The 26,525-nt window shown below is 46.2% G+C and overlaps 1 protein-coding gene across 1 annotated transcript in view; it reads right to left on the reverse strand.

Moving 5' to 3' along the window:
* Positions 1–4,450: 4,450 nt before the first annotated feature.
* The window catches only part of IMPG1 (interphotoreceptor matrix proteoglycan 1), a 1,383,550-nt gene continuing 1,361,475 nt past the window's right edge, over positions 4,451–26,525 (reverse strand). The window contains exon 17 of the mRNA XM_086925652.1: positions 4,451–5,258. The gene's annotated coding sequence lies outside the window, so the exon portion shown is untranslated. The remainder of the gene's footprint in view (positions 5,259–26,525) is intronic.

The raw sequence follows: 26,525 nt of genomic DNA on the forward strand, positions 1-26,525 counted from the left end.
GAGGAGGCCCAGGAAGCAACAAGCACCCAGGAGCCGAACAGGAACAAGAACCCGACCCAAAGACAGGGACGGGGAAGAACCCCAAAACCCAGCCGAAAGCCCACCAAACAATGAGAGGCCAACAAGACCGGAAAACAGCAACAAAGAAAACACAACCAGGTCGGGAACACAGAAACCGACCACAAGCCCAGAAAACCCCAACCCCGGGATGGAACACAAGGCAGGAGGGGAGCACAGAGCAACCGGGAAACCCCAGCAGCCGCCCAACGAGGCACAGAGGGCAGCACAAAGAAGGTGCCCAAAAGACAAAGGACCGCCCAGGAACCCCACACCCAGGCCAGGCCAGCAGCAAGGGCAGGAGCAGCAGGAAAAAGAAAGCCCAGGGAGCACAGCACCCAGACTATCACCACAAGGCCCCAACCCAGCAACGCCGGAGAGGAGCCAAGCAAACCGCAAAAAGAAGAGGACAAAAAAACGCCAACAGAACTGGGAAGCCAGGACCAGAGCCAAGCCACCCGACCACGCAGGAGGAACAGCAGGCCCAAGCAAACCCCAGAAGGAGAGCAGAGGACCAAGCAGCAGGAAACCACAGACAACCCGCAGCCAGGAGGGAGGGACTCGCAGAGGCACGAGCACCACAGAACCGCACCCCAACCAAGAGGGAGGGGCACCCAAACAGACCCACACCGGGAACAAAGCCCGGGAAAGCAAGGGAGGAAGAAGCGAGCCAGGACCACAGAACCAGGAAACAACCCGGAAAAGGCCGGCAACAAACGCCCCGAGCAGGCCGAAAAGGGACAGCACAACCCGAAATCCAGGAGGCACAGCCCGAGTCCACACACAACCAGCAAGAAGCCGGCAGAACCGGAGCCACAGAACCCTACACAGGCCCACAACACCGGGAAACAAACCCGGGAAGAGAACCAACAGCAGGAGAAGGCCCAGAAGGAACCACAAGGAAGCGGCCCCAACGCAGAACACCCCGCCAGGACCCAAAGGGAGGCCAGCAAGGAAGCAGAGCCCAAAAAGGAGCCCAACAGGCCGGAGCGGAACGCCCCAGCAAAAAACCCCAGCCAGGCACCCACCAAGGGAACCAGACGAGACCAGAAAAAAGCCAGGGAGCAAACACCCCTGCGAGCAGAAGGACCAAGAAGCCAACAGCACCCAGCAGCCCCAGGAGGCCATGCAGGCACCAACCCGGCCCGACCAGGCACACCCACCGAGCAGACAGCGGAGCACGGGGACAGCACACCACACCGGAGAACAGGTGTCACGACAGGACACGGCAGTAGCCAGGAATAAACCAGGCAGTCACCAACGTCAGCAACAGGAGGGGCGGCCAGGAAACACCAGAAGCAAACCAAAGGTAAGCACGGGGAGAGCCAGAGCAGAAGCAACCAGGCCAGGCACACGGATGGCCCCAGGACAAACACCAGAGGCCCCAGGCCGGAGCAAAGGGAAGCCCAGAGCACCAGGAAGACCCAGACGGGCGCCCAAGCAGCCATCAACCAGGCCAGACCCAGCAAAACAGCAGGGAACAGAGGAGAACATGCGCAGGCAAGGCGGAACAGAACAGAACAGCCGAACCCAAGGTAGCACAAGCCAACCAAGCACAGGTAGAGGGGACAAAGCACCCCAGAGAGCCCCCGGCACGACACCGGCAAGCAACCAAGGACAGGAACCAGGAGCAGCCCAAAAGCCGACCAACCCCAATTAAGCCAGGAAGCGAAGGCGAAGAACCAGGGCACCACCGGAGCAAGGCCACCACAGCCAGCCCGCCGAGGAGACAAAGCCCCCCACAGAGAAGGCAGATGCCGAAGAAGCGACCAAAACAGACGAGCAGCAGAGGGCAAGGCACAAGCAAGCAGGCAGGGAGAACCCAACAACAGAGAAAACCCCAGGAGCAAGCAAAAAAAGGCAGAGCAAGCAAAAGGAACCAGCCCCCACAGAGGCGACAGGAACCCACGCCAACCCCGGAGGGGAAAACCCCCAAGCGCACAGCGGCCAAGAGCAGGGGCACCCCCAAACGAGAAGCCCTGTGACATGCCCGCCCCCGAGAACAGACCAGAGCCGGGGAGGGCAGGGGGCAAGGCAGCAGGCCAGGAACCGAAACGTGACCCCGCAGACAAAAAAGATGAGCACAGGAACCACAGCGCCCGACCGACCAGTACCCACCAGACACCCATGCACCGCGGGAGGAGGGGGGGAGCACCAGAGAACACCAGTGCGTCTGAGCATCACAAGCACACATAAGCACCAGCCACTGAGTACACACAGGAAGCAAGCAGCGCGGGCACCGGTGGCAGCAGCAGGACAACCCAAAAAAGAAGAGGGGACGAAGCACAGCGCCAAACGCAAGCCCCCCAAGCAGGAGGCCCCGGCACAAACCACGGCACCCCCAGGAGACAATGACGCCGGAATACGGCACATCCAGAAGGATAGCCAGCCACCACATCCAGGACCAGCCCACGAGACTCCTAGAAGAAGAAAAGGGGGCGAAACAGCCAGAGCGGGGGCCAACAGCACAAGGCCGGCAACCGCACAGGGAAAAAACATCACAGACCCAGAGAAGGGCGCAGGTGAAGCCAAAGCCCAGCACGAGCAGCCATAGAGATCCCAGAACACCGACAGGCGAGGGACAGGGAAAGTAACACAGCACCGCAGCACCCGAGACCACCAGCCATAAGTCCTTCCAGCAGCACGCAAAAAGAAAGCATCCCAGGGACGCCAACCCCTCGAAACCCAACCGGCCAAGCACGGAAAGGCCAGGGCCAAACGGACGAGTCACACAGGGACCCCAGAAGAAAGAAAGAACTGCCACGTGGGCGTCCAGAAGAGACATTGCATCGTTACCAGTGGTAATCACAAGAACGAACCGAGAAGGAGAAGAGGCCGAGTGGACCCGCAGGAACCCGAAAATATCCACAGTCACCGAGTCTGAAGCCCGGTCTCCAAACAAGCAGCCCCAGCAAGAACGGGACATCCCATCCACAGAGGTAAAGCCACCAAAGCTCCGGGCGTGCCATAAACAGAGGGGTAAACCGGAGCCCAGAGGACTCCCAGCAGAAGCAGCCACAGCCGAGGGGCAGCGCCGGCCCCGTTACCGAGGCAGCCCGGGAGCAGGGCGGGGGCCGCAGAGGCACAGAGCCGGGCCGGCGACTGGAATGGAATCCGTAACGTGGCAACTCGGGAACTCGAACCCAAACTGGATATCGGCATGAAGTAAAGCATTAAAATTCGCAGTGCAGCTGCAGAAAGTACACGAGTGTGAGGAATGGGGAAATGCGTATAGGCTTCAGAGGTGAACATCGCGTTTCAGCACACGCCTCCCCAAGAGTAGCCGAAAGGACTCCACTTGCCCTCCTTTAGCAAGCCGCGCCATTCCAATGTAGGCAACAAGCAAAATGCAAGAACAGTTCTCGGCACATAGCGCTACACAAACACAAAGCACGGGGAGAAAGAGAGCCGTCCAATCAAAGTCGGCTGACACATGCCAGAAGGAAAGAAAACCCCGCAAGTGGGACTCACCCAGAGCGGGGGCCAACCCCAGGAACAAGGCCCCCACTCCACCTTCACCACAGCCAGGAACAGCAGCAGGCCATCGAGTGAGGCACGTCTCCCCGGCCAAGCTCGGGAAGACGAGCCCGTGACCCGGAAGCCACTTCCCGGGAACTCCAGCCCCAGCCGCAAAGGACCGGTAGGTGCACGAAGTGCACAGCAGAACACTGGCTCCAAGACAGACTGACTCCCAGCAAGCCCGGCAGGCCAGGAGGCAGTCCAGAGAACCCTGCGCCCAAACAGCCAGGCAGCAGGGCGGGGGGGAAGAAGAGAAGCACCGCCACTCAAGCCCAGCAGGAGCAGCACCAGCATACCATCCAATCTGTCGACAGACTGAAAAAAAGAACAGGAGGGCTGCTGGGTAAGTACTGCTTATGTACTCCCGGGGGGAGGGGCAGTATTAGTATCCCAGCATTCCTCTTGTTTTTTTCTGTCGGGAGATGATCATCTCCACTTGTTATTATGAAGGTGTCGAGGACGGAGGGACCTGGGGGTAATGAGCTTGAGAAAGGCAAAGCGTGGAGTGTATGCCGAGCTGCAGGTAGCAGGGACATACTCTAAACTGGTATGTAGCCATACAAAAAATAACATTTCTGTCCATCTAACCCCTATCTGTATAAAAGACAGGTGGCCCCATGCCCGGTGTGACAGTGCAGCCAGTTTTAGCTTTTATTTGACCTCACGTTCCATTCTTCTTTGTTTTTGAACCCACGTTTACAATGTTGAAAGCGTAATTTAGGCCTAGATTTTTCATACCTTTAAGCAGTGCAATGCAGCTTCACTGCCTGAAAGGGAAAGGACAGGGATGCATTATACAACATACAGCATATTCATATAGAACGTCCAAGCCACTTTAAGAACGTACCTCAAAAAATACACTCTACAAATGATTATTGAAACTCGCCCTTTTTATTGCTTCCATTTCGGGTTGGAACAATTTTTTTATTGATATACAAAAGTGTTTACATCCAGATTGGGCATTTGGTAACATTTAATGATATTTAGGGTGATGAATATACGTCTAAAAAACTCCTGACTTCTTAACACCAATGTAAAAGATACTATTAAAAAGAGAAGTAAACTGCAAATGACTACACACAAAATCAAACACATAAAGATGCTGGAACTCTCCGGTGTATTTGGATTTAAAGAATAGTTCAAACATAGGAAGGGCGAGCTGACATATCTCATTAAAATATAAATATCTGAAATCCACTGACGTTTTCCATCTACATATGTTTGGAAACAATACCTACAAAAGTCTAATGCTACTGACGAAACGTCATAACACTTTTAGCACTTTACTATTCATCACCAACGTACAATAGAGTGTGTTCTTCAGTTAAGCTCAGCACATGTAAAAATGAAACACAGCGATGACGTACTACAATTTTACTCATTAATTCGGGAGCAAAGCTCGAATGTACATGGCTGGAACGCATGCGGGATGTGTACAGCACAGATGTGTGCGTGCATGTTATACAAACCACTGTTTGGATGCATTAGGATGCCGGTAAATGCAGTGTGCTTGCTTGCATAATTAAAAGAAAACACGTCTTTCACTACTCTCTCGTGCAATCCGGTGCATTCCTGTGGAAGCAGAGCTCCTTCACGCACTGTCTTTATTTGATGGTGCTTTTTTCCCGAAAAAGATAACTGTAGAAGTAGTCTACCACGTATGAGTTTGCTGCGTGAGATACCTGCACAAAAAAAATCACAGAATAAGAGATAAGAAGCGTGCGCCAATAACGTAAGTGGGCTTTGTTGCCCGCGCGCACATAAACATGAACACTGTGCCGTGCCGGCCATGTGAGTATAAACCTATTTATATTTTACTCTGGAGACCCTGCAGCCCATAAATCACAAGTCCCAGAGGTTAAAATGGTCTGTGCGTTAGCAGAATGTTCAAAGTGAAATATTGGCTTGCATTGTATAAGTTAGATGATATATTTTGCTTTTAATTGTTTGAGACACATATTTCAAAGTTTCTTTTGTTACTGTTCCCAGTTCGAAAGTAAGTTATAATTCGTATCCCACTAACGTTTCTATTCGCCACGCATTCCTCAGAGGCCAGCCAGCCTCCCTACTCCTTTTACTATTTCAAACACTTTTCAAAAACCCTTTGGCAATTGAATTACCATTCCATTTTTCACTACAGGCTACTGGTGCAAGTTAATGGAAAATCTGGGGGCATATTATCAAGGGGGTTTATCTCCGCTTTTTTGGCTTTAAAAGCCAAGAAAGCGGAGATAAAATTATCTCCCTATTACCAAGCTGTCGCTAACACCAGTTAGTGACAGCTAATAGGAGATCGCGACAATCTTGGGCCTTGCCTTGCATGTCAGTGATATTTATCACTAATGACATGCAAAGTGGGCGTGCCAAGATGTTAGCGACTGGAAACAGTCCCTAACATCGCTATCTCCTATTACCAACTTTTGGAGATATTCGCGCTAAGAGCGAATATCTCCAAACGCTAACACCTGCCCTGAGCAGTTCTTAGCCATGTTATCCAATGGGAGGTGGATAACATGGCTAAGAGCATTTGCTCGATAATGCATGAATATCGCGGACTTTTCAGCGATATTCATGCATTTCGGCCGTTTTTTTATCGCATTTGCGATAAACCTTGTTAATAGCAAGGTTTATCTGCGATAAAAATCGCCGATGTGCGGCGATAATTTTTGTCTCTAAACAAGTTAGAGACAAAAATTATCGCTAGTTGTTGGTAATATGCCCCCTGGTTATTTGCAAATGATTGAGCAGCAACGGCCATAATGACGTCTCACAAACGTTTGCTGGTGATGACGTTCAAAATGCAACCTGAAAATGGCTCTCGTTCCCTAAGCTGTCAGCCCGGCAACTAAAAGGTCATCAAAATTTGACACAAAATTCACGTCTTTATAACACTTCGTCCCCCTTTCTCATCCCACTGAGGTGCCTTTTTCTGAGATATGTCACGTAGTGCAGCATAGCAAGTCACCGTGCTGCACTGCATGACAGAAAAAGGGCAGGGATGCTCTGTTTTTAAAAGACTACGGCACATTCCTGCCCTTTCCCCTGCACTGGAGTCGTTTTGGCTGCCTAGTGCCAATGCAGGGGTGTCTGTGTTACATACAGGATTGTTTTGGTCCAGGAAGGCAATATTGAGAGGCTTAGTCCTCTTTTTATGTGTGCTGCATAAAAAAAGGAAAATGCCTCAGATAATTGTTTTTGTTCAGGAACGTGGCCCTTTCTGCACAAAAGCAATCCTGCTTATAATGTAGGGACCCTTGCACTATGGTGCACAGGTGCCTGCATTGGTGCTAGGCAGCACATTGGACATCAGCGCTGGGAAAAGACAGGAATGCAGAGTATAATATAAAATTCTGAAGGCCTCATTTATGAGGCCTTGCGTCAGTTTTGCGTTCCGATGCATCACTTTTTTTTTGTGACGCACCGGCGGTGTAAAACATGCCTCCTGTTGCTCGCTATTTACAAAGTGACGCATCTAAGCAGACGCGCCACTTTGTAACCCCCTGCTCTACATTATACCTGCGTCGGGTATAATATATGCAGGTGGGGGCGTTCCCCCGCAAAAAGCCTTGTAGAAGTGACGCAGTGAAATCTATGAGATTTCACTGCGTCACTTCTAGGACGCCGTAGCAAAATCTTGCACCTGCGTCACAGCAGGCGTACGAGTGACGCAGGCCCTTTCACATGGGGCTTCGCCATGTGCAAGGACCCATTGCTGGAGTTGCGTCACTTTTGTGACACACTCCAGCAATGCGTCACTTTTGCGTTTACAGATACATCAGAAATACTTACGTATATGTAACTCCTGTATGTCGCAAGGAGTGCGCAGTGAAAAGTGACGCATCGCTGCTTTCGCACAGCGATGCGTCATTTCTCATAAATGAGGCCCTGAGTATTCCTTCTCTTTCTAAGTTACACAGCGCAGCAAGGTGACTTGTGCTGCACTGCGTGACTTTTAATATATATGACAATCAGAGCGGGTGGAAAAATACGTTTAATTTATATAATTCAATACGTAAGAAGAGGAGATGCGTGCTGAGAAGTAAGTAATCAAACAAAGATAATCAGGAATTAAGTGGGCTTGTTCTGCATTATCCATTAGATGTTTCTTTCTTTCACGTTCTTAGAGAGAATGGCTCTCCGTTAGTTAGCCCTGTACACCAATAGAATGTGGAATGGAGGATTTAGGATAGCCTGAGAGGTCAGAATTTGGTAGCACTAGCCATGGGCTAAAATAAAAAACCCTTGTTCAGCGACCGGGAACAAAGACATGATGGTAAGCAGAGAACAAGACGTGGCATAGGGGGCTCGAGATAAGGAATGAGATCATTTTGGGAGGAAAGACAAAAAAATGACCAGCACAATAGATTATTCATTGGAGACAAGAGCACATCTTTGTGAGCTTCCTTCTACATCATCCATTGTGTGGTGTGTGAGAAACATGTAGGTCCTTTCAAAATTGCAATGGAGTCAGAAATGGAGGAACAGATCTCTACAACACCCACGTCTAGAAAGTGGGATACAAGAAGAACTCGAAAGGTACCCTTATTACATACATTAAAGCATTAACAGATATAAATCTTCGCACCAGACTGAGGCTGGGAATAACTTCTTCTCAGTAGAGGACATATCATATCATCAGGTATAAGCCCAGTGAAGAGAGCTGAAGATACCTTTACATGGAGTAAATATTCAAGCATCAGAACGCTGAAGACTCAGGGAAAAACAGTGGTACTCATTTGGGATGGGCCTCATGAATATCAAACCTTCAGAGGACTTAAGAAGAAGCAGTTTGGCTGGTTTAGGGTTTCGGAGGTTATAAGGGGCTATTATTCATTTGAAAAGTGTTAAGTCAAGTGTAACCCGGCTGCACCAGGCTAGGTACTGAGTTTGCCTATAAGCTTCCATTGTTGTAGCCCTGTAAGTATTAAAACCATTGGCCTAATGAAAAGAAATGTTTCGAACACACACTCCCTAAAAAACCTGAAAGCAGAGGTGGGATTTCTTAACTGATGACTATGATATTGGTGGTAATGTCGTGTAGTAGGAAGACAACACTGTCCAAAGGACGGTGGCCCAGTGGGGTCAACTTAAACCAGTTTAAGTACTTCAATTTTATGCATTCGCTAACTGTGGCCAGCTGTTTGTACACTTCATTTCACTGGGAGAGATGAAGCCTATGTTGACAATGCATAGTGTATATTTCCGCTGGAAAATCTAACATAGCATAACAAATGCATAGCGTGAACCTAGCCAAAAGGCAGAATAGTAGTATAAAGGGTAAAAAGCAAGGATAAAGTCAAAGAACGTTTGGTGATTTTGCTGGTTTCTGGGGGCAAATTTGTATGGTTACTCCACTTGGACACTTACGAACTGCACGTCAGTAGAGCCTGAATTTTTCTAAAATCTGGAAAGCTTTGGGATTCTTGCCTGGTCTCCATCTTTCATGCATTGACTCCAGTAATCTCCACCTAGCTGAATGATGCCATCAATCTTTCAGACTTCAATGGTCTTTTATTGGAAGTATTAAAGAACTGACTGGTCATTGTGCTCTTTGAGTAGCCTATCTCGACTCCACTGAGTTGAGGTGCTGTAGGCCAAATATGTCGTTTCCTCTCATCTGGAAGATCATGAAAAAACTGTGTTGGCTACTGGATGACTTGCCATCTGAACGTTGATGGCCTTTATGATGTCTCTTAGACTGGTTTTCGAGTTAAACATGTTAATAATAATAATGAGCTGTGGACTACCATGGATGAGGGTGGGGTGGCTAGGCTCTTATTCATTTATCTTTCTGACTCCTCCAACCTGGTTGTCTCGATATCTTGATCTCAGAGTTGCAGACTTTGTTGATGTTGGCTTAGACTGGTTTGTATTCTCCTTGAAGATTTGGACACAGGATGTGTCTCCCCCACCTTTTGTTTGGATGATCAACATGTTATTTGTTGGGTCCTCAATCACCAGCTTTTTCACAGTTTCATTTAAATTATATGGCCCAGATTTACTATGATTTTGTATCTGGGTTTCTTCACCCTGACAAATAATACTTTTGGCATTTACTAACCCATGCAAAGTCACTTTGTGTTGTTTAATAAATACAAAGCAATACAATGCAGTGAATAGTGCTGCCTCATGTTGTTTTGTGTCAGGTAGGCGTTACATGGGTGGAGCACTGGCATTCTCATGAATCCACCCATGCTATTTTGACACAAATCCACATTTACAAATACTTGTAGATCTGGGTTTGCGCCAAAATGGTGTGCCTACCCAACAGAGGAGTAACATCGAGAAGTATCCTTATTTCTCCTTGTCATTTTCTCTTTCCATGTATGCTGCATTGTGCAGCACATAGAGAAAGTAGAATATGCCTCTAAGGATTATTTCTGTGCAGGATGGTATCCCTTTATACCCAAAAACAATCCTGCCTGTGACCTAAGAACTTCAGGCACTGTTGCATTATGGTGCAAGGGTACCCTCATTAGCGAAAGGTGTACAAAAGGGGATGGTGATAGACAGGGCATCTGAACCAATCAAGCATTCACACCCAGTCAACAGATCTGGGTTTAATCCATCACCGTTCTTTAGCCCACTCTGCCACCCCAGTTCAGACATGGCCATATGCAAATCAGTCTTACCCTGTGCCTCATGGGAACAGTCCAGCCCGAACTGCCAGACCATGCCTGCCCTGGACCGGAAACAAGCTTCCTAGGACCGGTTTCTGGCATTACAGCCGTCTTCAGTTAGGCTTGCTTGAATCCACTGGCAAAGTAAGCAAGGGACTCACATCTGAGCATACCCTGCCAACTTATGGCGAACAAAGCGGTACTAAAGGGGGTGGTGATGGACAGAGCATCTGAACCAATCAAGCACTCACACCCAGTCAACAGATCTGGGTTTAATCCATCACTGTTCTTTAGCCCACCCTGCCACCCCAGTTCAGACATGGCCATATGTAAATCAGTCTGACCCTGTGCCTCATGGGAACAGTCCAGCCCGAACTGCCAAGACATGCTTTCCCTGGACTGGAAACAAGCTTCCTAGGGCCCGTTTCTGGCATTACAGCCGTCTTCAGCCAGGCTTGGTTGAGTCCAATGGCAAAGTGAGCAAGGGACTCACGTCTGAGCATATCCTTCCAACTTATGGCATAAGAAGGGGTACAAAACGGGGTGGTGATGGACGGAGCATCTGAACCAATCAAGCACTCACACCCAGTCAACAGATCTGGGTTTAATCCATCACCGTTCTTTAGCCCACTCTGCCACACCAGTTCAGACATGGCCATATGCAAATCAAGTCTGACCCTGTGCCTCATGGGAACAGTCCAGCCCGAACTGCCAAGCCATGCCTTCCCTGGACCGGAAACAAGCTTCCTAGGACCGGTTTCTGGCATTACAGCCGTCTTCAGCCAGGCTTGCTTGAATCCAGTGGCAAAGTGAGCAAGGGACTCACGTCTGAGCATACCCTGCCAACTTATGGCGAACAAAGCGGTACAAAAGGGGGTGATGAGGGACGGAGCATCTGAACCAATCAAGCGCTCACACCCAGTCAACAGATCTGGGTTTTATCCATCACCGTTCTTTAGCCCACTCTACCACCCCGGTTCAGACATGGCCATATGAAAATCAGTCTGAACTGTGCCTCATGTGAACTGTCCAGCCCGAACTGCCAAGCCATGCCTTCCCTGGACTGGAAACAAGCTTCCTAGGACCGGTTTCTGGCATTACAGCCGTCTTCAGCTCATTAGCAAAAGGCAGCACACAGTGTGCTAGCACAAGGAGAGAGCAGAAATAAATGCTCAATGTTTTTGTAAATATGAAGCGATTCTGCTCTCACCATTCACACAACACAGTGCAGCTTGTTCTTTTGCTTTGCCGCATTGCATGAGTAAATGCGCCCCTAAGTTAATGTAACTATTTGCTGTGTGGTACAATGTCTTGCTGCCATTCAGAGTTGAATGATCTAGATTTTTTTTAACTCAGTGGTAAGAACACAACATTGTTGGTTTTGGGTGGAGAGTGTTCTATTGAACATAAATACAGGATTCCTTAGTGGCTTTTCCAGTGCTGTTATTTGCAGTTCCAAAAATGGTCTTTGTTTTTGACTACTATCTCATGTTTACTACCAAAGTTCTTATAAAAATAACTTTTGCATCTTCACCATCTGTGGAAGATTCTTCCTTTTGTGCAGGCAAACTAACATGCTGTGAAGAGTGGGTCCACATTCCTATTGCTCTTGGGTATGTATTATGGAAATGCCCTGCACATTGGGGTTCCAGAGACTGTCTCCCAGCTGCAGATCATACACAATACGGTTGTAAAACTTGATTATGTGTTCTAAGTCAATTCTTTGAGGTTTGTGAAACTTCTTCAATGTGTCAGGTGGGGCGGGGCCTCAGAAGGGCAAGTGCTTGTGCTAAGCATATCCTGAGGCACTTTAAATCACTGCCTCCACCTAATACACACAAAAAAAAAAATATGAAGCTGCAGCTGATGTCCTATGAAGGTTTCACATCCAGTAATGGACATCGGCCGCACAGAGCCTCCAAACAATTAGCTGGGAACTTATTCTTTATAGGAGTTTCCAGGTAATTGCGTTAAACCTCATTATATGAGCTGCTCAACAGGTGACCTTGTGAAGTGAGCCTATGGTGTGGGAGCCTATGTTGCGTGAGTTGGGAGGTCTGCCATCCCTGTGATGGTCACAAATCGGATTGAGTCGCAATTTTCAAACTACCTCAATATTATCCATGACATACGTCAGTTTATCATTCACACCAATCACATCAGAATTCTATGAAACAACTTATTAATGTATGTGATGGTTTGAAACATTATTTACTTGTTGTAAAAATACTAGTTGCAAATTCCGACCAGTTTTTTGTGACCAGCAATCCATTACTCTGTCTGTTCCAGGAAAAACCCTCTGAACTGGCATAAATAATTTGTTGATTGTTCCTCACTTTCCACCTGCCACTAAAGTAATAGAGCTTTTTGGGTCCAGGCACCAAAATGAGGGATTACCAACCCTTCTATCTCCCTTCCATCTCCTATAATTTTAGTCTTTGGTCCAACTAACAAGATTTACTTGTTCTGCGTGCTGACCGCTGCCCTTTCTTTATTTTTTGCCTGTCTGTCATTGTTGCACCTGCTCAACGTACTAAGATACCTAGAGGTGTAAATGTTGCGCTTTTAAAAATAAATAAGTAAATAATTATTTACAATATTTTTAGTTCAAAAATGTATCTCAATTTAATAATAAACTCAGTAACAGCTAAATAGTTGAATCTCATAGTACGACAAGGCTGAGGAACAGATGGAGTTGCTATAAGGAACAGTTTAAGAAAGTTAATTTCTCTTTTTTATTGACACTGTGTATGGGAGAAGAGTTATTGTAATAATAACTGAATTTTTCTGGTGCTAGGTCACCCCTAAACTTTTTGCCTTCATCCCTCCTGTTTTCTGAACCCATTTTTGTTGGCTTTTAGGTATGTGTGCGACTTACCACTGCTAACCAGTGCTAAAGGGCTTGTGCTCTCTCTTTTAACTATGGTGATATTAGCTTACACCCACTTGGAACATTTAATTTGCTTTTAAGCACATAGTAAAGTGGCACAACATGCACTAAGGGCCTGTAAATTAAATGCTACTAGTGGTCCTGCAACAAATATTGTGCCGCCCACCTAAGTAACACCTTAAACATGTCTCAGGACTGCCATTGCAGCCTGTCTGTGCAGTTTTAAACTGACATTTTGACCTGCCAAATAACCGTTTTGCCAGGCCTAAACCTACCTTTTTATTACATATACATCCCCCCTAGGGTAGGCCTTAAACAGCCCATAATGTAGCGTAACATAACATAACATGTGTATTTGTAAAGTGCACATTCACCCAGAAGTGTACCTTAGAACTGACTAACAGATGTTTACTGTTACCAAACTCAATGGTACTAATTTTATCAATTTCAGAAGGAGGAAAGGCGATTGGATCCATAGGGCAGGGTGTGTTGTATTCAAAAGGTTGGATGTATACCTTTAAGTTTTACTTATTGCAATGTCTACTTCTCACATAGTATAACATCGGGTTACAATATAACATTTAATACATGATAATGTTTGGGAGCAGAAGGAAAGCCATGTGTGGTGCCTGAGAAACTATAATTTAAAACCCTCTTTTATGGTAAAGTTGAGTTTTACGTCACAATTCTGAAAATGCCCCTTTTAGGGTCACATGACTAAGAATATGTATTCCTCTCAGACAGCATCAGAAAGGAGGGTATTGGAGTGGCAGGATGGGCTATCCTACATACATCAGGGGCGGAGCGGTCACCTACTAAACTTGCACTTTAAAAGAACTGGCCCAGCACACATACACAGAACATATCTGTAGGTGGAAAACTGTAGAATATTTTTCCACTTTAGAGAGAGCACCAGTTAGTAATATGGGACCCTAAGACCCGCTATTCAGTACACTCCTGGACCTGTGGATATTGCAGAAGAAGGACACTCTGCTGATTGTGGCCTGTCCTGCTAGCTGAGAGAGAACACTGGGCCTGCGCACTTTATCCAGGCTGAAGTGACTCCAAAAGTCAGCTGATTTACCACCTGTCCTGAGTTGCAGAGACACAACAAGATTTAGAGGCCTCTCTGCAGCTGCCCAGGTAGACCTGGCTGGACATGATGGACCTGCCTGAGTCCTGCTAGATCCTGCTGGACTGTGTTCCTGATCCCAAAGACATTCCTCCCAGGTCCTGTACCCTTGATGTTGCATTAGTTGAGCGCCCCTTGAAATAGACGAAGAAATCCTGAAGTTTTGGACTCTTTGCGAACACAAAAATGGACCAGTTCGCATCCAGTTATTGCTGCCCACCAACATGAAGCACCGGTGAACCCAACTCTCAACGTGAGATATGCACTTTGCGCTACAGCATAGACAGCCTGCTTTGACCTCCAATGCAAATATCCAGCAAGGACAGTCCATGCTACCTGACAGGACCTTCGAGTGGTAGCGACAACTGTCCATGATGATCATCCACAATGCCCAGCCTTCTCTTCGGGCTAGAGCGATGACCATCTGCTATGCTCTCCCTGCTTCTCGCAGACTCCTCCACCATGAACAGAAGACTTTGCGCTGGGCTTTAGAAGGTAACTATTTCAGTCGGACTAACCTGCCCTTTTTATCCTGCACAAGCTCCATCTTGGGTTGCCTGAACTTGTGATTTTCTCCAGGTCTCACATGACCAGATAACTGTGAGTGCCTCTCTGTGTCTTTATGATCTATACTTACCTGAAATCTTTAAAATCGCATCTATCCAGTTCTATTTATTAGATTGTTGTCATGTTGATGTCAAATAACCTATAAAATTTTACTCTGCTCTTCTAAATTGGCGTCGGATTTTTCTTGTGTTCTGTGATCAGTTTACTAGTGTTTGTGTGCTGCCTAAATACTTTACAGACTATCTCTAAGTTAGGCTGGACTGCTTTTGTGCCAAGCTACCAGAGTGTTAAGCAAAGGTTAGTTTACTGACTTTTTGTGGTTCACCCTGACAAGGATTGTGGCTTTTGCTTGAGTAGGGTTTCACCCCCCCTCAACCAATAACTCAATTCCTCATGATGCTCAGTGGTGGGATTCATTAATTTGTGTAACATATTAATTCCGATATAAACAATTTTCTACCATTTAGATTTTTTGTAAATTGTCCTTGACTAACCTATTTTGCTTTTTCCAAATTCACATAGGTACCACCTGAATTTGTGCATCTGTGACCCTACGTGCAAGCATGGAGTTTCAGCTCAATAATCTGGAGAGCTGCACTGTGGTTGAGCGCAAGGAATTTTGCAGGGAGAAGGGACTTACAGCAACCAGGAGCTCCAACAGGCAGGAGCTCTAGAAGGCCCTAAGGGCCTGGTGGGAAGCCTGCCAGATACAGGCTACGGAGGAGGAGGTGCAGTTCTTTACAAGCAGGAGGAGGATTGGGGCAGGGGGAATGGCAGGCCCCTGACCAGGGTTTCAGAGGTGAGAGGACAACCAACACAAGAGAAATCCTTGCCAAATCCAGGTCCATAGCAGCACCTCAGCCCACAACCCATCCCCAGCGGATCTGGTGGACAGGTAAGAGAGAGTATATTCAAGCTGTAGCTGTCCAAACTCAAGATGGTGGAGTCTTGACCCAGAGGGATGCAGAAGAGAGAAAGGCTGATGCACAGAGAGCCTGGACAAGAGGTCTGAGAGACCATTAGCTGAAAAGGAGCCGACACTGACTCATGAAGGGAGCATGAAGGAGCTGGAAATGAAAGCAAAACAAGCCTCAGAGTACAGGCACAATGGTGACAGTATACTCTCAATTGCCACTGGAGAGGTGAGAGTCCCTTTACCGCAAAATCTGTTGCCCAGCTTGGTGGAAGGGAACAATATTGGTAAATTGTCAGGGTCAGGGACAGCCACAAACTTCCAAACCAATCTTGGGTAGATTTCTTGGATTATTCTAGCAAGCCACTGAATGTTTGCGTGAGGGACTGATGATTTTACTGGTCTGTTGAAACTGATTCTGAAAAAGCATATGCTCAATATCTGTTTCACAGTCTGTGCCAACACAGGGTAGACAGTAAGCTTTCTGATCCTAGGGAGCTTGCTAAGGAGGCAGACCTCTGGATTAGTGCCAGTGTCTAAGAAGGTACCTCGAAAAGGATGGTTCAGATTTTCCAGAGCAAGTGTGGGGGAGGTCAAGGAAGACTTAGCTAAGTTGCAGAATAAGGTGGGAGGGAAAAGTTCCCATGCCCTTTCTGCAAAACCCAGGGTGCCCCATTTCCAGACTGTGTGCTTGGATTGTCTAAGTTACTACACATGCGGGGGACCCTGTTAGCCCTAAGAAACCACCAAATTATGAAACCTCTGCAGGGGTGGCCAATGTGGCCTCAAGGGTAAATAGTCCACAGGGGCAGGTATTAGGCATTCCCTAATCTCGCTTAGTTGGGAAGTAGACTCAGAGGGTAAGCTGGTGATCCCTGAGGGTGCGAGTCATCCCTTCCACTAGGTCAAAGTGAATGGGATCCCTGCCACTACTCTGGGGGACACCTGGGACAGCCAAACCATGGTAGTAGAAAGGCTGGTCTCCCCAGGGTAATACACCGTACATGCATGTAGGGTAAAATAGGCCCAGGGACAAGACTTTTTCCACCCCATGGCTCTAGTATCCCTGGAGTGGGGTGGGCAAGTGTCCCCGAGGAGGATCATAGTTGGTCTCCAGATTCCCATTGACTGCATTCTGCGAAATGATTTACCACCGGTCTTAGAAGAGCTGGGCAGGGTGGGCATCCAGGGCATCCCGAAAGCTTAGGTTTCTGAGGGTTCCACTCCCGAGGGTACAGAGGCCCAGATGGAAGGCCATGGCAAGGAAAGCATCACTCATGACCCCTGTTCAGCCTCATGGTACAGATCCTGTGCTTGAAAACCAGTGTCAGGAGACCCCCTGGACTGGTGAGTAAGAGAGTGGAAATGGGGTACCTAACACCCAGGGCTGTTGCCCCCAATTCTGAGAAACATCAGGAGCCCTTAGGGGACCCTGGCCAGCCCCAAGGCTAGAAGGGAGTCTTGCTCAAGATCTCCTCTTGGAGCTTCCACCTGGCAGTGGATTGTCCTGGGCCTGACTCTTGACACTGACAGCTGTCAATGGCCTCTGTTGTTTACTATCCTTAGGGCAGAGATTTCCTTGAATTTGGGGCAGAAGTCTGATCTAAGGGGAAGAATGGGTCCCATCACTTTGTTAGCCATGGTGCTACTGTCTGACTACCTGGGATGCAAATGTGAGCAGGTTAAGGTTCGGAGCTGCACATATGGGGTTCACAGATGAGGAGAAGGGTTCCCCATGCATAGGTCAAATTGGTCAGGAATGTCTAAACAGAAGGATCTGACTGAGTTCAGAGGGACATAGAACTGAAAAGTGCCAATGCATGAGACAACCTTCAACCACATTCAATATCAAAGAGGGAGGGAAGAGGAAATGGAGTCCATTCAGTTCCCCTACGTGAGTAATTGGTAATCAAAAAGAGAATGGACACTGGTATCTGCAAAAACCAAATAGTTTTTTTATCGAGAACCCTCATAGACTTCCTGGAATCGTGTCGTCGCGGTATATCTTTTTTCCGCCCCCTCAGGAGTCATGGCATAGTCATTGGGTTAACGATTAACGTGCAGGGTGCCTGCCTCACCCGAGGCTACTTCTGGTATTTACAGAAGTGTCCAGAAATGAAAAGTGGGTAGAAAAACTGTTAAAATTAATGAATAGATCAAAAAAGTGAACTTTATTTACAAAGACTAATCACTAAGCTTAAAAACCATTGTGATATACTGGTAGTCGAGTTATTGAACTACCATATCGTTTTCAAAAAAGTGTCGACATGTTTCAGCTCTCGGGGCCCTACAGGGTCAGGGGAGCTTTCGTCAGGACAAGGACAAGAAACAAACATACATGGAATTACACACACTATTTGTGTGGTACGAATGCTGATGGCATGGAATTTCCAAGCTGTATTAAAAGAAAAAAGAGAAAACACCAACAATTCGTGAGTTGGGTAGTGTGTGAGGTACGGCACTCTCTGGCACACATTATGTACAGCGCATAATTAATGCTATAACAGATTATTCTAATTGTAGAAGTAATCTAGAAAAGGTTTAAATAGGGGAGAAACTAACAGGTCCAAGATAAGTGCGGGGAGTGGGAACAGCCAAATCGCCGTCAGGTTATCAAGGTCTTAGAGACGGGTATCATGCAGAAGTCTTTACATGGTGACCAGGTGGGAGCAGAACATGGATTAATGATCATGATTCACATCTCTGCTCTTAAGACCACATCATACATCCAGCAGAAGGTGTTTGTCATACACGTATCCGAAGGATACCCAGTCATTCATTAAAGTGTACCTTTTTGATTGAGTTATTAGGCATCAACAGGGACTGGGAGTCGCTCCTGGAGTTTCACTAGGAGGGAGACAACAGAGGGTCTATAATTATTAGTAGAGGCGTTCTTACCTGGATAGCTGTATGGAAGTATCAGGAAACGCCATTCTTACCCATGCGGCCCGGATTTCGTGCCTAGTGCTGACTCTGCCCCTGGATCACGGTAGGTCAGAGCTCACTGCACTTATATACTGGTCGTAGACACTAAAAAAGGACTACTGTAGGCATGAGCGGATTTTGCGGATTGGCAATCCGCGAATTTGCGGATTTGCGAACTCGCAATCCGCAAAATCCGCGAATTCCCGCGAATTTGCGGATTTTTTTTTTTTTTGTGTTCGCCCGTGTTTCTGCCAGTTCGCGAGGGTTTTTACAATTTCGCAATTTGCGAACTTACCTGTCGGGTCGCAAGTTTTGCGAACTTGTTGTTTCTACGTGTCCAACCTGTTTGGGACACTCTTCTTCATCACTGCCACTCTCTGTCACCACTGCCACTCTCTGACTACTCATGCCACCCTCTGGCCCACCCATGCCACCCTCTGTTTCATCACCACACCCTCTGGTTGTCCAGTGTACATTATTTTCGGCAAAGCAAAGCACACCTTCCCTGCCTCAAGTGACCTGAATTAATTTGGGGCTGATTAATGTGTCACAGAATATTTTTTTAGCTGGCACCTGCTTCCTTAGTGCGCCCTGATTAGTGATCTTTTGCACTTGCTAAGTGCTTTCATTGTTGCAAAATTAGTTACAACACCTGCCCTGCCCCAACTGACAATAATGAATTAGGGGCTGATTAATGGATTTTAACTTCCAGCCTGGCTCCTGCTTGTCTCCCTTAGCTGTAATTCATGACCTTTGTGGCATATGTGTAACTATTCTGAGGTTCAGAGCAGGGTCACATAATAGTTTCAACTGGCAACTGAACTCTGGAGGGGCCCCTCAGGAAGCACTACAGGAAATGGCTACTAATGATGTGCCTGAACTTTTGAACCTGGTAAGTAGTTACTTTCAGTTTTGCTTAGATCGTATTTCTGCAATTTCGCACTTATTCGCGGGGCGCGAACTCACGCGAACAGTGCGAGCAGTGCGAGCAAAATCCGCTGCTCGCGGATTTGCGGATTTTGCAGGAAATTCGCAAATCTCGCGGATTGCGGATTTCCCGAAAATCCGCAAAATCCGCGAGCGGAACGGATTTTCCGCCCATGCCTAGGTCGGACATGTAATTGACATTCTAAGATGGTGGACTCACTGATGGAGTATTGAAGTACAATTAACTAAACTGATGCCAAGGGATGTGGTCATTCATACCTATTACGTCAGTTCTCAAACGGTCAACCCATCTCTGTTCTTTGTTGAACAAGACTTGTTCTGCATTGTGATCCTTACAGTCGAGCATTTCCAGAACTGTCCATTTTAGATCATCACACGTATGGCCAGCTTCTACGAAATGGGCACAAAGTTTGGTTGTGTTCTTTTTCAGCCTCACATTGCTCCGATGTTCTCCTATACGGAGTTTGACTTTGCGGCAGGTCATGCCGATGTATTGTTTTTGGCAGGGACATGTGATCAGGTAAATCACATGTGAGGAGTTACAATTCGTATGACTCCTTTGTGTCCAAAGTAATTTGTCATTCAGTTGGAGAGTTTTTGTACAAGTGGTGAATTTGCAGACCCCGCATGTGCCACAAGGGTAATGTCCGGTCACTGGAGTCATATTGATGTCTCTGATATTAGACCTGGGTATTGTTTTTTTCGGTCTTGTGTGAACCAGAACGTCTTTTATATTTTTCGTTCTTCTGTTGGCAAACCTTGGTTTAGGCCAGTTTAGGTTACCAGAGGTGAGTATTTGCCATTTCTTCTTGATGAGTTTTTGGACTTCATAGGTGGCTGGGCAGTAGGTTGTTACGCAGGTTACGAGATCTTTCACTGGTTCTTTAGTCGCACTTTGTAGTAGACAATCTCTCGGCTGGTATTTGGCTCGTTTTGCGCACTTCTTTATTATTGCCGGAGTGTAGTTCCTTTTCTTCAGTTTTTGGCTCAGTTCTGCTGCTTGTTGTTTGTAGTCAGTTGTTTTACTACAGTTGCGTTTGTGTCTCAGAAATTGGCTGTACGGAAGGTTGTCTCGTAATGGCCGGGGGTGGTAACTGTAGTATGATAGCAGGCAGTTCTTGGCCGTTGGCTTCGTGTAGGTTTTAGTTTCAAGTTTGCCATTTTCTGAAAAAATGGTTAGATCCAGGAAGTCAATTGTAGTTCTGCTGGATGTGAAGGTACATTTTAGCCAGGGGTCTCTGCCATTAAGCCAGTCTATGAAGATGGTTAGATCCGATTGTGTGTCCCATAATAGTATGACATCGTCAATGTAGCGTTTCCAATATTTGATATTGGGAAAGTAGGGATTGGTGTTGTTCAGGATGCATTCCTCTTCCAAGCGGCTCACATAGAGTCCAGCTACTGAGGGCGCAAACGCACTCCCCATGGAGGTCCCATGGCATTGGAGAAATAATTGCCCATTGTACTCAAAGTAGTTCTCTTGTAATGCTAGTCTGCAACATTCCAGAATAAAATGACGTGGGGTTTTGTATTTCCAATCTTGCTTGAAAAGGAGGTCCTCCAACATTTTGAGCGTATCTTCTTGTGGTAGACTGGTGTAAAGGGATTCTACATCCAGTCCCACTAGTAGCATGCTGCTTTGGTCATATTCTACACTTGATATCTGGCCCAGTAGGTCTCTTGTGTCCTTAAGATATGTAGATGTTTTCTGGACCAGGGGTTTCAAGTATTCATCTGCGAACTTCGACAATGGCTCCAATAGGGACCCTATTCCCGAGAATCGGGCGTCCTGGAGGAGGGAGTCTATTCTTGTGGGTTTTTGGCAGTGAATAAAAGAAAGGAGTTTTGGGATTCTTTGGTGTGAGGTATTCTGCCTCTTTTTTCGATATCCAATTGTTTGTTTCTGCCTCATGTACCATTATGGCAATTGTATTGGTTAATCTTTCAGTGGGGTCAACGTCAAGGCGTTTATAGAAAGTTTCATTCATCAAGAGAGTTTGACACTGTTCATTATAGCCTTCTTTTGTGAGGATGACTACCCCGCCCCCCTTGTCTGCGGGCTTGATGATAATATCCTCATTGTCTCTGAGTTCAGATAGAGCTTTTTTCTCTCTCTTTGTCATGTTTTGATAGACGTTTTTTTTTGTGATTTATTTCATCTATCCCTTTCATCACGGCTTGTTCGAATGCCTGGATCTCAACAGGTACTGCTGTAGTTGGAGGGCTGAACTTGGATTTTCTCCTCAAGTTTGTATCCCCGTTTGTCCCTGGGTTTGTAGAGTTATTAAAAAATGCTTTTAATTTCAGTGTACTGCAGAATTCAGAGACTTCACATTTAAGTTTGAACCAATCTGTTGTGGGAGTAGGGACGAAACCTAATCCTTTATTGAGGACATTTTTCTGGTCCTCCGTCAGGGATAGAGTAGTTAGATTCACAATTAGTGTGTCTTCTTGCTCGTGCTCGGTTGAGCTGACGCCATGCTCCTTGTTTGTACACTGGGCTGTTGGTCCTGCCACCTGAGGTTTTTCTTTTTGCCTCTCGAAATGTTTTGGCCTCTCCCTAAAAAAGGCTGTGCCTGGTGTTGGTTCGCATTTGCTGGCATATGTTGGTTGTCCATTTGGTGTTGCTGGTTGCCATTGGGATGAAACATTTCACCGAGCACGAGCAAGAAGACACACTAATTGTGAATCTAACTACTCTATCCCTGACGGAGGACCAGAAAAATGTCCTCAATAAAGGATTAGGTTTCGTCCCTACTCCCACAACAGATCGGTTCAAACTTAAATGTGAAGTCTCTGAATTCTGCAGGACACTGAAATTAAAAGCATTTTTTAATAACTCTACAAACCCAGGGACAAACGGGGATACAAACTTGAGGAGAAAATCCAAGTTCAGCCCTCCAACTACAGCAGTACCTGTTGATATCCAGGCATTCGAACAAGCCGTGATGAAAGGGATAGATGAAATAAATCACAAAAAAAACGTCTATCAAAACATGACAAAGAGAGAGAAAAAAGCTCTATCTGAACTCAGAGACAATGAGGATATTATCATCAAGCCCGCAGACAAGGGGGGCGGGGTAGTCATCCTCACAAAAGAAGGCTATAATGAACAGTGTCAAACTCTCTTGATGAATGAAACTTTCTATAAACGCCTTGACGTTGACCCCACTGACAGATTAACCAATACAATTGCCATAATGGTACATGAGGCAGAAACAAACAATTGGATATCGAAAAAAGAGGCAGAATACCTCACACCAAAGAATCCCAAAACTCCTTTCTTTTATTCACTGCCAAAAACCCACAAGAATAGACTCCCTCCTCCATGACGCCCGATTGTCTCGGGAATAGGGTCCCTATTGGAGCCATTGTCGAAGTTCGCAGATGAATACTTGAAACCCCTGGTCCAGAAAACATCTACATATCTTAAGGACATGAGAGACCTACTGGGCCAGATATCAAGTGTAGAATATGACCAAAGCAGCATGCTACTAGTGGGACTGGATGTAGAATCCCTTTACACCAGTCTACCACAAGAAGATACGCTCAAAATGTTGGAGGACCTCCTTTTCAAGCAAGATTGGAAATACAAAACCCCACGTAATTTTATTCTGGAATGTTGCAGACTAGCATTACAAGAGAACTACTTTGAGTACAATGGGCAATTATTTCTCCAATGCCATGGGACCTCCATGGGGAGTGCGTTTGCGCCCTCAGTAGCTGGACTCTATGTGAGCCGCTTGGAAGAGGAATGCATCCTGAACAACACCAATCCCTACTTTCCCAATATCAAATATTGGAAACGCTACATTGACGATGTCATACTATTATGGGACACACAATCGGATCTAACCATCTTCATAGACTGGCTTAATGGCAGAGACCCCTGGCTAAAATTTACCTTCACATCCAGCAGAACTACAATTGACTTCCTGGATCTAACCATTTTTTCAGAAAATGGCAAACTTGAAACTAAAACCTACACGAAGCCAACGGCCAAGAACTGCCTGCTATCATACTACAGTTACCACCCCCGGCCATTACGAGACAACCTTCCGTACAGCCAATTTCTGAGACACAAACGCAACTGTAGTAAAACAACTGACTACAAACAACAAGCAGCAGAACTGAGCCAAAAACTGAAGAAAAGGAACTACACTCCGGCAATAATAAAGAAGTGCGCAAAACGAGCCAAATACCAGCCGAGAGATTGTCTACTACAAAGTGCGACTAAAGAACCAGTGAAAGATCTCGTAACCTGCGTAACAACCTACTGCCCAGCCACCTATGAAGTCCAAAAACTCATCAAGAAGAAATGGCAAATACTCACCTCTGGTAACCTAAACTGACCTAAACCAAGGTTTGCCAACAGAAGAACGAAAAATATAAAAGACGTTCTGGTTCACACAAGACCGAAAAAACCAATACCCAGGTCTAATATCAGAGACATCAATATGACTCCAGTGACCGGACATTACCCTTGTGGCACATGCGGGGTCTGCAAATTCACCACTTGTACAAAAACTCTCCAACTGAATGACAAATTACTTTGGACACAAAGGAGTCATATGAATTGTAACTCCTCACATGTGATTTACCTGATCACATGTCCCTGCCAAAAACAATACATCGGCATGACCTGCCGCAAAGTCAAACTCCGTATAGGAGAACATCGGAGCAATGTGAGGCTGAAAAAGAACACGACCAAACTTTGTGCCCATTTCGTAGAAGCTGGCCATACGTGTGATGATCTAAAATGGACAGTTCTGGAAATGCTCAACTGTAAGGATCACAATGCAGAACAAGTCTTGTTCAACAAAGAACAGAGATGGGTTGACCGTTTGAGAACTGACGTAATAGGTATGAATGACCACATCCCTTGGCATCAGTTTAGTTAATTGTACTTCAATACTCCATCAGTGAGTCCACCATCTTAGAATGTCAATTACATGTCCGACCAGTAGTCCTTTTTTAGTGTCTACGACCAGTATATAAGTGCAGTGAGCTCTGACCTACCGTGATCCAGGGGCAGAGTCAGCACTAGGCACGAAATCCGGGCCGCATGGGTAAGAATGGCGTTTCCTGATACTTCCATACAGCTATCCAGGTAAGAACGCCTCTACTAATAATTATAGACCCTCTGTTGTCTCCCTCCTAGTGAAACTCCAGGAGCGACTCCCAGTCCCTGTTGATGCCTAATAACTCAATCAAAAAGGTACACTTTAATGAATGACTGGGTATCCTTCGGATACGTGTATGACAAACACCTTCTGCTGGATGTATGATGTGGTCTTAAGAGCAGAGATGTGAATCATGATCATTAATCCATGTTCTGCTCCCACCTGGTCACCATGTAAAGACTTCTGCATGATACCCGTCTCTAAGACCTTGATAACCTGACGGCGATTTGGCTGTTCCCACTCCCCGCACTTATCTTGGACCTGTTAGTTTCTCCCCTATTTAAACCTTTTCCAGATTACTTCTACAATTAGAATAATCTGTTATAGCATTAATTATGCGCTGTACATAATGTGTGCCCGAGAGTGCCGTACCTCACACACTACCCAACTCACGAATTGTTGGTGTTTTCTCTTTTTTCTTTTAATACAGCTTGGAAATTCCATGCCATCAGCATTCGTACCACACAAATAGTGTGTGTAATTCCATGTATGTTTGTTTCTTGTCCTTGTCCTGACGAAAGCTCCCCTGACCCTGTAGGGCCCCGAGAGCTGAAACATGTCGACACTTTTTTGAAAACGATATGGTAGTTCAATAACTCGACTACCAGTATATCACAATGGTTTTTAAGCTTAGTGATTAGTCTTTGTAAATAAAGTTCACTTTTTTGATCTATTCATTAATTTTAACAGTTTTTCTACCCACTTTTCATTTCTGGACACTTCTGTAAATACCAGAAGTAGCCTCGGGTGAGGCAGGCACCCTGCACGTTAATCGTTAACCCAATGACTATGCCATGACTCCTGAGGGGGCGGAAAAAAGATATACCGCGACGACACGATTCCAGGAAGTCTATGAGGGTTCTCGATAAAAAAACGATTTGGTTTTTGCAGATACCAGTGTCCATTCTCTTTTTGATTACCAATTACTCGCGTAGGGGAACTGAATGGACTCCATTTCCTCTTCCCTCCCTCTTTGATATTGAATGTATTAAGCAGCGCACAGCTGCGGGGATTACTGCAGAACTAGTCACAGTACCATACTAGATACTGTATTTTCTAAAAATGGAGAATAATATGGGTCTAAGTTTTTCGGGGAGCGACATCGATGAAATACTAGCAGGTCATTCTCTATTACAAAACCAAGAATTCATTGAAACCATAGCGCAAACTGATGAGTGGGACACCCTAACAAATAAAAAGCGAGAACAGATCCGGACCGCAATACATGGGATCATAATGACTGAATACCTCAGATCCAAATCCGCACCGAAAGGTTTATGGGTGACCAATGCGCCCAGAATCTTTTTACACGACATAGTCTTCCGTCGTGATTGGTCTTCCATCTCATGGAAATGTACACTAGACTATTTAGTCTTAATAGTGAAAACAGCCAAGAGGCTATCTGACGCCCTTCTACAAGAAATAGAGGAGTGCGAGAACGAACTAAAAAAGAACATAAATCCCCAAGTGTACAAGAAACGCCTGGACGAAATCACAAAAGAAATGGATGAAATGCAAGAATACTTGACACAAAATAAACTCCAAAAACTATCGAAGGAACTAAAAAAATTTAGTCAAGAAAAAATGCACCCATATTCAAAAGAAGACTTTGTTTTCGCGAATCACGGATCTGATGCTGATTCATCCGGGGGCACTTCGTCAGACGGCTCAGAAACAAGCTCTGATGGGTCGACACCGAGGAGAGGTCGGAATAATTTTAGATTCCAACGCCCGAGACGTGGAAATAGATGGCAAAGACCACCCTTCTACC

Source organism: Lissotriton vulgaris, chromosome 6, assembly GCF_964263255.1.
Source record: "Lissotriton vulgaris chromosome 6, aLisVul1.2, whole genome shotgun sequence".
NCBI lineage: Eukaryota > Metazoa > Chordata > Amphibia > Caudata > Salamandridae > Lissotriton > Lissotriton vulgaris.